Source organism: Triticum urartu, chromosome 2A, assembly GCF_056163025.1.
Source record: "Triticum urartu cultivar PI428250 chromosome 2A, HENAU_Tu73, whole genome shotgun sequence".
Classification (NCBI taxonomy): domain Eukaryota; kingdom Viridiplantae; phylum Streptophyta; class Magnoliopsida; order Poales; family Poaceae; genus Triticum; species Triticum urartu.
In genome coordinates this window covers 330,933,550-330,943,114 of record NC_141874.1, presented here as the reverse complement: position 1 = coordinate 330,943,114, position 9,565 = coordinate 330,933,550, and positions in this window count along the sequence as shown.

The window sequence follows — 9,565 nt, the reverse complement described above, 5'->3', positions numbered from 1 at the left end:
TCATAAATCCCGGCTGCTCTCAAGAACTCATCAGAAGGCCATTCACACGGCCGGACCTCCGCAGTGTGAGGGAGATTATATTTGGGCTTCTTATTCTCTTCACTTTGCTTATCGTTCGAGCTCCAGCTCGAAGAGCCTCTCAACAATCTCTTCATCATTTCCTCTGAAATTTTTAGTGACTCAAGATAAAAATGAACCAAACTCAACAAGATTGATAGCAACTACTCCCACAAGTGCCAAGAGGCCATATCATGCATTAAAACTACTTTTGACCACATAAATTTGACATGCAAGCTCAAGAACAGGGTCACCTAAGCAACAAAAAATTGCAATAAATAAAGCACTAGAACAAAACCTAATTGGACCATTGGAGGAGTCACATACCGAAGAACAATCCCCCAAAGCGGTTTTTCGAATGGAGCTTTAAGCAAGGAGATCGAAAATGGCAGCAAGTTGAGCTAGAACTCGGGTTTGAACTGGTGGAGGATTTTTTTGGAGGAAGACGAAGTGTGTGGGTGCAAGAATAAGTGGAGTGGGGCCATGTGGGGTCCACCAGGCAGGGGGCGCGCCCCAGGGGGGTGGGCGCGCCCTCCACCCTCGTGGGCACATGGGGAGGCCCCCTGGTGTGTTCTCAGTGCCAATAATTCTTAAATATTCTAGAAAAAAAATCATATTTCATTTTCGGAGCATTTGGAGAACTTTTGTTTTCGGGGTATTTTTTTGCAAGGATAATTCAGAAAACTGACAGAAAATACTATTTTTGCTTTATTTAATCTAAATAACAGAAAGTAAAAAGGGGGTACAAAGAGTTGTGCTGTCTAACTTCATCCATCTCATGCTCATCAAGAGGAATCCACTAACAAGGTTGATCAAGTCTTGTTAACAAACTCTTTTCGAATAACATGAAACCGGAGAATTTTCGAATAACACTAAGTTACCTCAATGGGGATATGCATGTCCCTAATAATAAGAATATCATATTTCTTCTTAGCAGTAGGAAGAGGAAATTCAAAACCTCCAATAGTAATCGTTGGAAATTTTCCAATAGAATTGATACTGTGGACTTGAGGTTGTTTCCTCGAAAGTGTGTTGTATGCTCATTACCATTAACATGAAAAGTGACATTGCCTTTGTTGCAATCAATAGCAGCCCCTGCAGTATTCAGAAAGGGTCTACCAAGAATAATAGACATACTATCATCCTCGGGAATATCAAGAATAACAAAGTCCATTAAAATAGTAACGTTTGCAACCACAACAGGCACATCCTCACAAATACCGACAGGTATAGCAGTTGATTTATCAGCCATTTGCAAAGATATTTCAGTAGGTGTCAACTTATTCAATTCAAGTCTACGATATAAAGAGAGAGGCATAACACTAACACCAGCTCCGAGATCACATAAAGCAGTTTTAACATAGTTTCTCTTAATGGAGCATGGTATAGTTGGTACTCCTGGATCTCCTAGTTTCTTTGGCATTCCACCTTTAAAAGTGTAATTAGCAATCATGGTGGAAATTTCAACTTCCAATATCTTTCTTTTATTAGTAACAATATCCTTCATGTACTTAGCATAAGGGTTTATTTTAAGCATATCAGTCAAACGCATACGCAAAAAGATAGGTCTAATCATTTCAGCAAAGCGCTCAAAATCCTCATCATCCTTTTTCTTGGATGGTTTAGGAGGAAAAGGCATGGGTTTCTGAACCCATGGTTCCCTTTCTTTACCGTGCTTCCTAGCAACGAAGTCTCTCTTATCATAATGTTGATTCTTTGATTGTGGGTTATCAAGATCAACAGCAGGTTCAATCTCTACATCATTGTTATTGCTAGGTTGAGCATCAACATGAACATCATCATTAACATTATCACTAGGTTCATGTTCATTACCAGATTGTGTTTCAGCATCAGAAATAGAAATATCATTGGGATTCTCAGGTGTGTCTACAACGGGTTCACTAGGAGCATGCAAAGTCCTATCATTTTTCCTTTTCTTCTTCTTAGAAGAACTAGGTGCATCAACATTAGTTTTCTGAGAATCTTGCTCAATTCTCTTAGGGTGGCCCTCAGGATACAAAGGTTCCTGAGTCATTTTACCCCCTCTAGTCACAACTCTAACAACATTATCATTTTTCTTATTATTTAATTCATTGAGAAAATCATTCTGAGCTTTAAGTACTTGTTCTACTTGAGTGGTAACCATAGAAGCATGTTTACTAATAAGTTTTAGTTCACCTTTAACTCTAGACATATAATCACTCAAGTGTTCAATCATATAAGCATTTCGTTTCAATTGTCTACCAACATAAGCATTGAAGTTTTCTTGTTTAACAATAAAATTATCAAACTCATCTAAGAACTGGCTAGCAGACTTATAATGAGGAATATCACCTTCATCAAATCTATAGAGAATTTACCTTTACTACCTGTGTCGGGTTATCAAGACCATGTATTTCTTCAATAGGTGGTAAATTCTTAACATCTTCAGCTTTAATACCCTTTTCTTTCATAGATTTCTTTGCCTCTTGCATATCTTCAGGACTGAGAAATAGAATACCCCTTTTCTTCTGAGTTGGCTTAGGAGTTGGTTCATGAAGTGTCCAATCATTTTCATTACTCAACATATTATTCAATAGCAATTCAGCTTGATCAACAATTATTTCCCTAAAAACACAACCAGCACAACTATCCAAGTGGTCTCTGGAAGCATCAGTTAGTCCATTATAAAAGATATCAAGTATTTCATTTTTCTTGAGAGGATGATCAGGCAAAGCATTAAGTAATTGGAGAAGCCTCCCCCAAGCTTGTGGGAGACTCTCTTCTTCAATTTGCACAAAATTATATATTTCCCTTAAGGCAGCTTGTTTCTTATGAGCGGGGAAATATTTAGCAAAGAAGTAATAAATCATATCCTGGGGACTACGCACACAACCAGGATCAAGAGAATTAAACCATATTTTAGCATCACCCTTTAATGAGAATGGAAATAACCTAAGGATAAAGTAATAGCGAATTTTCTCATCATTAGTGAACAGGGTGGCTATATCATTTAATTTAGTAAGATGTGCCACAATAGTTTCAGATTCATAGCCATAGAAAGGATCCAATTCAACCAAAGTAATTAACTCACGGTTGACAGAGAAATCATAATCCTTATCAGAAATACAGATGGGTGAAGTAGCAAAAGCAGGGTCATATTTCATTCTAGCATTCAAAGATTTTTCTTTAAGCTTAGCTAATAATTTCTTAAGGTCATATCTATCATTGCAAGCTAAAAAGTCTCTAGCAGTTTCTTCATCCATAACATAACCCTCGGGCACAACAGGCAATTCATATCTAGGGGGAGAATCTTCATCATCACTTTCATCAATATTATCAGTTTCAATAATTTCATTCTCTCTAACCCTGGCAAGTTGTTCATCAAGAAATTCACCTAGTGGCAAAGTATTAAAGCATAGAAGTAATTTCATCATAAGTATCATGCAAAGCAGAAGTGGCATCATCAATAACATGCGACATATCAGAATGAATAGCAGGAGTAGGTGTCGCAAGTTTACTCAAAACAGAAGGTGAATCAAGTGCAGAGCTAGATGGCAGTTCCTTACCTCCCCTCATAGTTGAGGAAAAATTCTTGGTTCTTTCATCTTTCAAGTTCTTCATAGTGATCAGCGGATATAAATCCCAAGTGACTCAAAGAATAGAGCTGTGCTCCCCGATAATGGCGCCAGAAAATAGTCTTGATAACCCACAAGTATAGGGGATCGCAACCGTTTTTGAGGGTAGAGTATTCAACCCAAATTTATTGATTCGACACAAGGGGAGCCAAAGAATATTATCAAGTATTAGCAACTGAGTTGTCAATTCAATCGCACCTGGAAAACTTAATATCTGCATCAAAGTATTTAGTAGCAAAGTAGTATGAAAGTAATGGTAACGGTGGCAAAAGTAACAGTATTGATTTTGTAGTGATTGTAACAGCGGCAATGAAAAAGTAACTAAGCAAAGATCAATATGTGAAAAGCTCATAGGCAATGGATCAGTGATGGATAATTATGTCGGATGCGATTCCTCATGCAACAGTTATAACATAGGGTGACATAGAACTAGCTCCAGTTCATCAATGTAATGTAGGCATGTATTCCGAATATAGTCATTCGTGCTTATGGAAAAGAACTTGCATGACATCTTTTGTCCTACCCTCCCATGGCAGCGGGGTCCTATTGGGAACTAAGGGATATTAAGGCCTCCTTTTAATAGAGTACCGGACCAAAGCATTAACACTTAGTGAATACATGAACTCCTCAAACTACGGTCATCACCGGTAAGTATCCCGATTATTGTCACTTTCGGGGTAACGGATCATAACACATAATAGGTGACTATAGACTTGCAAGATAGGATCAAGAACTCACATATATTCATGAAAACATAATAGGTTAAGATCTGAAATCATGGCACTCAGGCCCTAGTGACAAGCATTAAGCATAGCAAGGTCATAGCAACATCAATCTCAAAACATAATGGATACTAGGGATCAAACCCTAACAAAACTAACTCGATTACATGATAAATCTCATCCAACCCATCACCGTCCAGCAAGCCTACAATGGAATCACTCACGCACGGCGGTGAGCATCATGAAATTGGTGATGGAGGAAGGATGATGACGATGGCGATGGATTCCCCTCTCCGGAGCCCCGAACGGACTCCAGATCAGCCCTCCTGAGAGAGATTAGGGCTTGGCGGCGGCTCCCTGTCGTAAAACGCGATGAATCCTTCTCTCTGATTTTTTCTCCTCAAACGTGAATATATAGAGTTGGAGTTGAGGTCGGTGGAGCACCAGGGGGCCCACAACGTAGGGGGCGCACCCAGGGGGTAGGCACGCCCCCACCCTCATGGATAGGGTGTGGGCCCCCTGGCCTTGATTCTTTTGCCAGTATTTTTATATATTCCAAAAATATTCTCCATTGATTTTCAGGTCATTCCGAGAACTTTTATTTCTACACAAAAATAACACCATGGCAATTCTGCTGAAAACAGCATCAGTCTGGGTTAGTTCCATTCAATTCATGCAAGTTAGAGTCCAAAACAAGGGAAAAAGTGTTTGGAAAAGTAGATACGATGGGGACGTATCACCTGCCCCTTTGAAGATGAGCCTAGCTAGGATCTGGGGCATGTATGAAGATGAGAACAAGCTTAGGCTGAGGGACAATGCAGTTAATGCTGAAGAAAATCTTAGGGTTGTGAGAGAGAAGGAAAAGATGGAAAAAGACTTGAGGTTTTTTAAGGTTGATTTTGCTCAAATGGTGGCTGAGAAGGAGCAAGCTCTGGCCCAACTAGGCAACACACAACTTGCTCTGTCTGACATGAAGGAAGATCTTGATAAGAAGATGTCTGACAAATCATTCACAAACATTCATCAAGTTGTGAGGGCCAAGGCAGAGAAAGAGAGGGACCTCATGAAGCAAGAGAGGGAAAATATCATGGAAGAGAGGGACAGTCTAGTGCAAGAGAGGGACAATCTGGTGCTGGAAAGGAATGTGCTAAAGCAAGAGAAGAAGAAGTTAGAGTACATGATTGGTGATCTTTTCAAACATAAGGAAGACACCAAAGGCAATATAAGGAAGCTGAAAAAGATTCTTCAAGAATTTGAGTGATGCAATGGTGGTCTAATGTAATCATTAGTAGCAGGTCCAGTATGACCTTGCACTTTAAGTTCCAGACTTATTTGTATTCAGTTAACTATATTCAGTAATTTGACTAATTTGTGTACTGAAGTATGTACTTCAATTTAAGTACTTTGATTGAATTGAAGTGTTGTTATTAATGATTTAATGAGTTAACTGAATTTTTGACACTTAACTGAACTTTGATAGTTAACTGAATTGTTCAGAGTTAACTGAATTTGTTCACAGTTTAACTGTACTTTGACAATTAACTGAATTTTTCAAAGTGTAGTGAATTTGTTCACATTTAACTGTAATTGTGACAGTTAACTAAACTTTGATAGTTAACTAAATTTTTTAGAGTTAACTGAATTTGTTCATAGTTAACTATACTTTGACAGTTAGCTGAATTTTTCAAAGTTTAGTGAATTTGTTTAACCGGTTGAACTACAGTACTTAACTGAATATGTGCTTAACTGAATATGTGCACCATATGGACCATACTCATTGGTCCTATCTATTTTGGGAAAGAGTTGGTTGCAACACATTGTTGCATATGGACCCTACTCATGGCATCTCATGTTGCATCAGTAGACCACATGCAGACATTCAAATTCATAACTGACCACAACATTCATAACGAACTAACTACATCATTGGATAGTTCAACATTAGCATAGGATAGGATAGGATAGCATGCCATAGCATCATAGTTCAACATCTGAGTTCACCATCATACTTAACAGTACCACAGCATCATAAAATAACTTATATGCTCTACATATATGAGCACACCTAAACAACAAATGCCAAAATATTTAACTTATATGCTGCTCTACTATACCAGCATACCTAATGTCTTCATCTTCAGCTACTGCATCACCCTGCTTCTGCTTCAGTTCTCCTTCAACATCTTCAGCCTCTCGGAGCAGCGCACCACCGCATCTGCAGCCTCTTGTTGCTTGCATTCTTCTTCCTCTTCCTGCTGTCCACCACTTCCTGCACAGACACCTTGTCCGCCTCTTCCTCCTCCTCTTGCTTGACGACGTCGAAGTCAGGCACATCCGACAATGCGTCCACGTCGATGGGAGGTTCACAGCCCATGGTGCGATCTGCACCTCATCCGGCTCGTCGTTAGAGAGGATGATGACGCCCACCTCCCACTCCTCAGACGACTCGGTCTCTGGGTCGTAGCCAGAGTCCGTGTCAGAGATGAGGTGCTCGTTCTCGGAATCCGACGACGAATCCGCGTCATAGACGTCGTCGGGAAGGAGGAGGTCAGGCTAGAACCTGTCCCAGTATGCCGTGTTGATTGGCGCGGGGATGGCAAGGATGACGTCGCGCACGCGCTCAGCCCTGGAGGCGACACGGTTCGGATCTGGCTCTTGCAGCGGCGCCTTGGCTGACCGGTACATCCACCAGCGCGCGCGCTGGCCCGGATCATCCGACCGCTTCTCCCCCATGGCGAACTGTAGGATCTTCGCCGGATGGACGCTGGCACTGCCGTACGGGCCGTTGGGCATGGAGCGAAGGTTCTCGTCGTCCGTCATCACTTTGATGAGGCCGCGCGCGTGGTTCCTCATCATCTGGATGCTTGGGAACCAGCGCGTGATATCCTGCAGGTCTGCCCGCACCGCCTGGTCGTTGTCGGCCAGATCTTTGACGGCCCTCTGCCATCCGAGGCTGCCATCCATGGCGTCGACGGTGGCATGGAGCTCGGAGAGGGTTTTCTTTGTGGCGATGAGATGGAGGTGGGTAGCCCAAGGAACGAGGAGACGAGGGAAGTGGGGAGTGGGTAGTGGGCGGCGAGAGCAGTGGGTTGACATCTTTAAGACAGGTGTGAAAACCGAATCATCTCTCGCTCGGAAAAATCAGTATTAGTATAGCAGTGGCAGCAAATACACCAAACCACTACTACTACTCCACTGGCATTGCTTCTAGCTTACCAAACCATGATCCTGGGTTTGAGACCCAGGCTGATAGAGGCGAGGGTCCCGATCTTTCGATGAGATGATAACTATCAATTTGGTGGAGACGACTTTGACGATCCGACTACAAACGTGCACGACGTTGCGCCTTAGCAATCGCTAAACCAATCTCCTGAGGTTACTGACGATGCCGGAAGCACGGTCAGCCTGACCACGAAGGTCTATTCCTGCAAGCAATCGAAGAACGAGCAAGAATATGATAAAGCAATCTGAATATTGCAAATATATATGAGGTATTGATAATGGTGGGGATCCGTAAGCGGTCTTGGTCTGGTCGTTGGACACAAACGAAGTACACGAAGTTGCAATGGCTAACTTTTAACTAAACAAATCCCAAGGAAAAAGCTACTAGATGGATCTACTTATATAGGAGCAAGGGGTGGCGGCCAAGGAGGTGGGAGGATGTCCCAAGGCAGCCTAAAACTAACCCTAGGTCGTACAAGGCTCATGGGCCCAAGTGGAGGTGATGCAACACCTTTGGGCTTGTAGTTTGACTCGGATTCTGCTGCAATGTCAGATTGTTTCGTCCGTAACTCAACGCTCCGGATGAATTTGAAGGTGAATCCAATTGGGTTGGAAAGAGCACGAAATCTAGTTTCCAACAGAAAAAGAATCACCCAATTCGGAGTCCGTATGAAAAAGTTGTTGGCGTTTTGAGTCAGGTATGTCTGTGCAGTCCGAATCTGAATCCAGAACGTGAGAGACTTGGACTCTATCTTCTCTTGGCCCAAAAGTGACGTGAGAGGACTTTTTGAACACAACCTAAACTTCTCCTTTTCCCTTATCTTCATATGTGGATTGTACAAATGTCCCATACACCTGCAATTAGACAAAACACAAAAGTGTGTGAAGTATTTTTTTTTCTGGATAACATAAATAGATTATTGAATAGTTTGCATTAGAAATCACCTGACAAATATGCATGTATGCAATATTTTTGGTCGTATCCAAGGTAGTCATGTCCTCATCATAGGCCAAACATTTTTTTATTCTTTTTTCCTTACCTTATATTTAGTTATCTGTAGGCCAAATAAGTGCACCTAACTACATTCAGTTTGATGTATGGAGTTAAATTTAACTTCATTAAACATTTAAACAGAAGTTAACTGAATTTTCGACTACATTTGTATTGAACTTTGCTAACTAGACTTTGCTAACTTAACTGAATATTGGAAAGCATTAACTGAATTAAACTGAACTTTGCTAACTGACAGAAGTTAACTGAATTTAGTAAAGCATTAAAACCCAGCTAATGCCACATGTTTGCCGTCACAGTATTTAGTTACAAAAAGGGTAGTTAATGCCACTGTTTGCCATAAGAAAATGAGGCACTCGATGCTCCTTTCTGCATCCGAAAAAGTCCACTCAATGTTTTACATTGCTTCAGGCCTTAACAAAAAAATGTAGTCTGAACTGCCACCAAATCAAGCATTAGGGGGAGCATTTAGATCAGGAATTAGGCTGCTCCCCATGTCATCTCCAAACAGCAGCCACCATGCCCTCTCACATGGCATTACTCCTCTTCATGTACCTGCATCTGTAATTCTTCCTCCCATGCCTCTGCCTGCAGCTTGAATTCCTCCTCTTCCTCTCCATGCATCTGGATTTCCTACTCCTCTACCTGCATCTACATTTCTTCCTCCCCTGCCTCTCCAAGCATGCACATTTCTGCCTCCTCTTCTTGGAACTGCATCAACATTTGCTCCTCTTCATGGCACTGCATTTGCATTTGCTCCTCTTCCTGGAACTGCATTTGCTCCTCTTCCAAGCACAGCATTTGCTCCTCTTCCTCTCCTTCCTACTGGATTTCCTTCTCATCTTCCTCTCCTCTTCGTCTCCTTTCCTTCCTCTTCCTTGCCAGTAGCTTCAGATCCTTCTCCTCTGTCAGCTGCTGTGCTTGCCCTTGTTTGT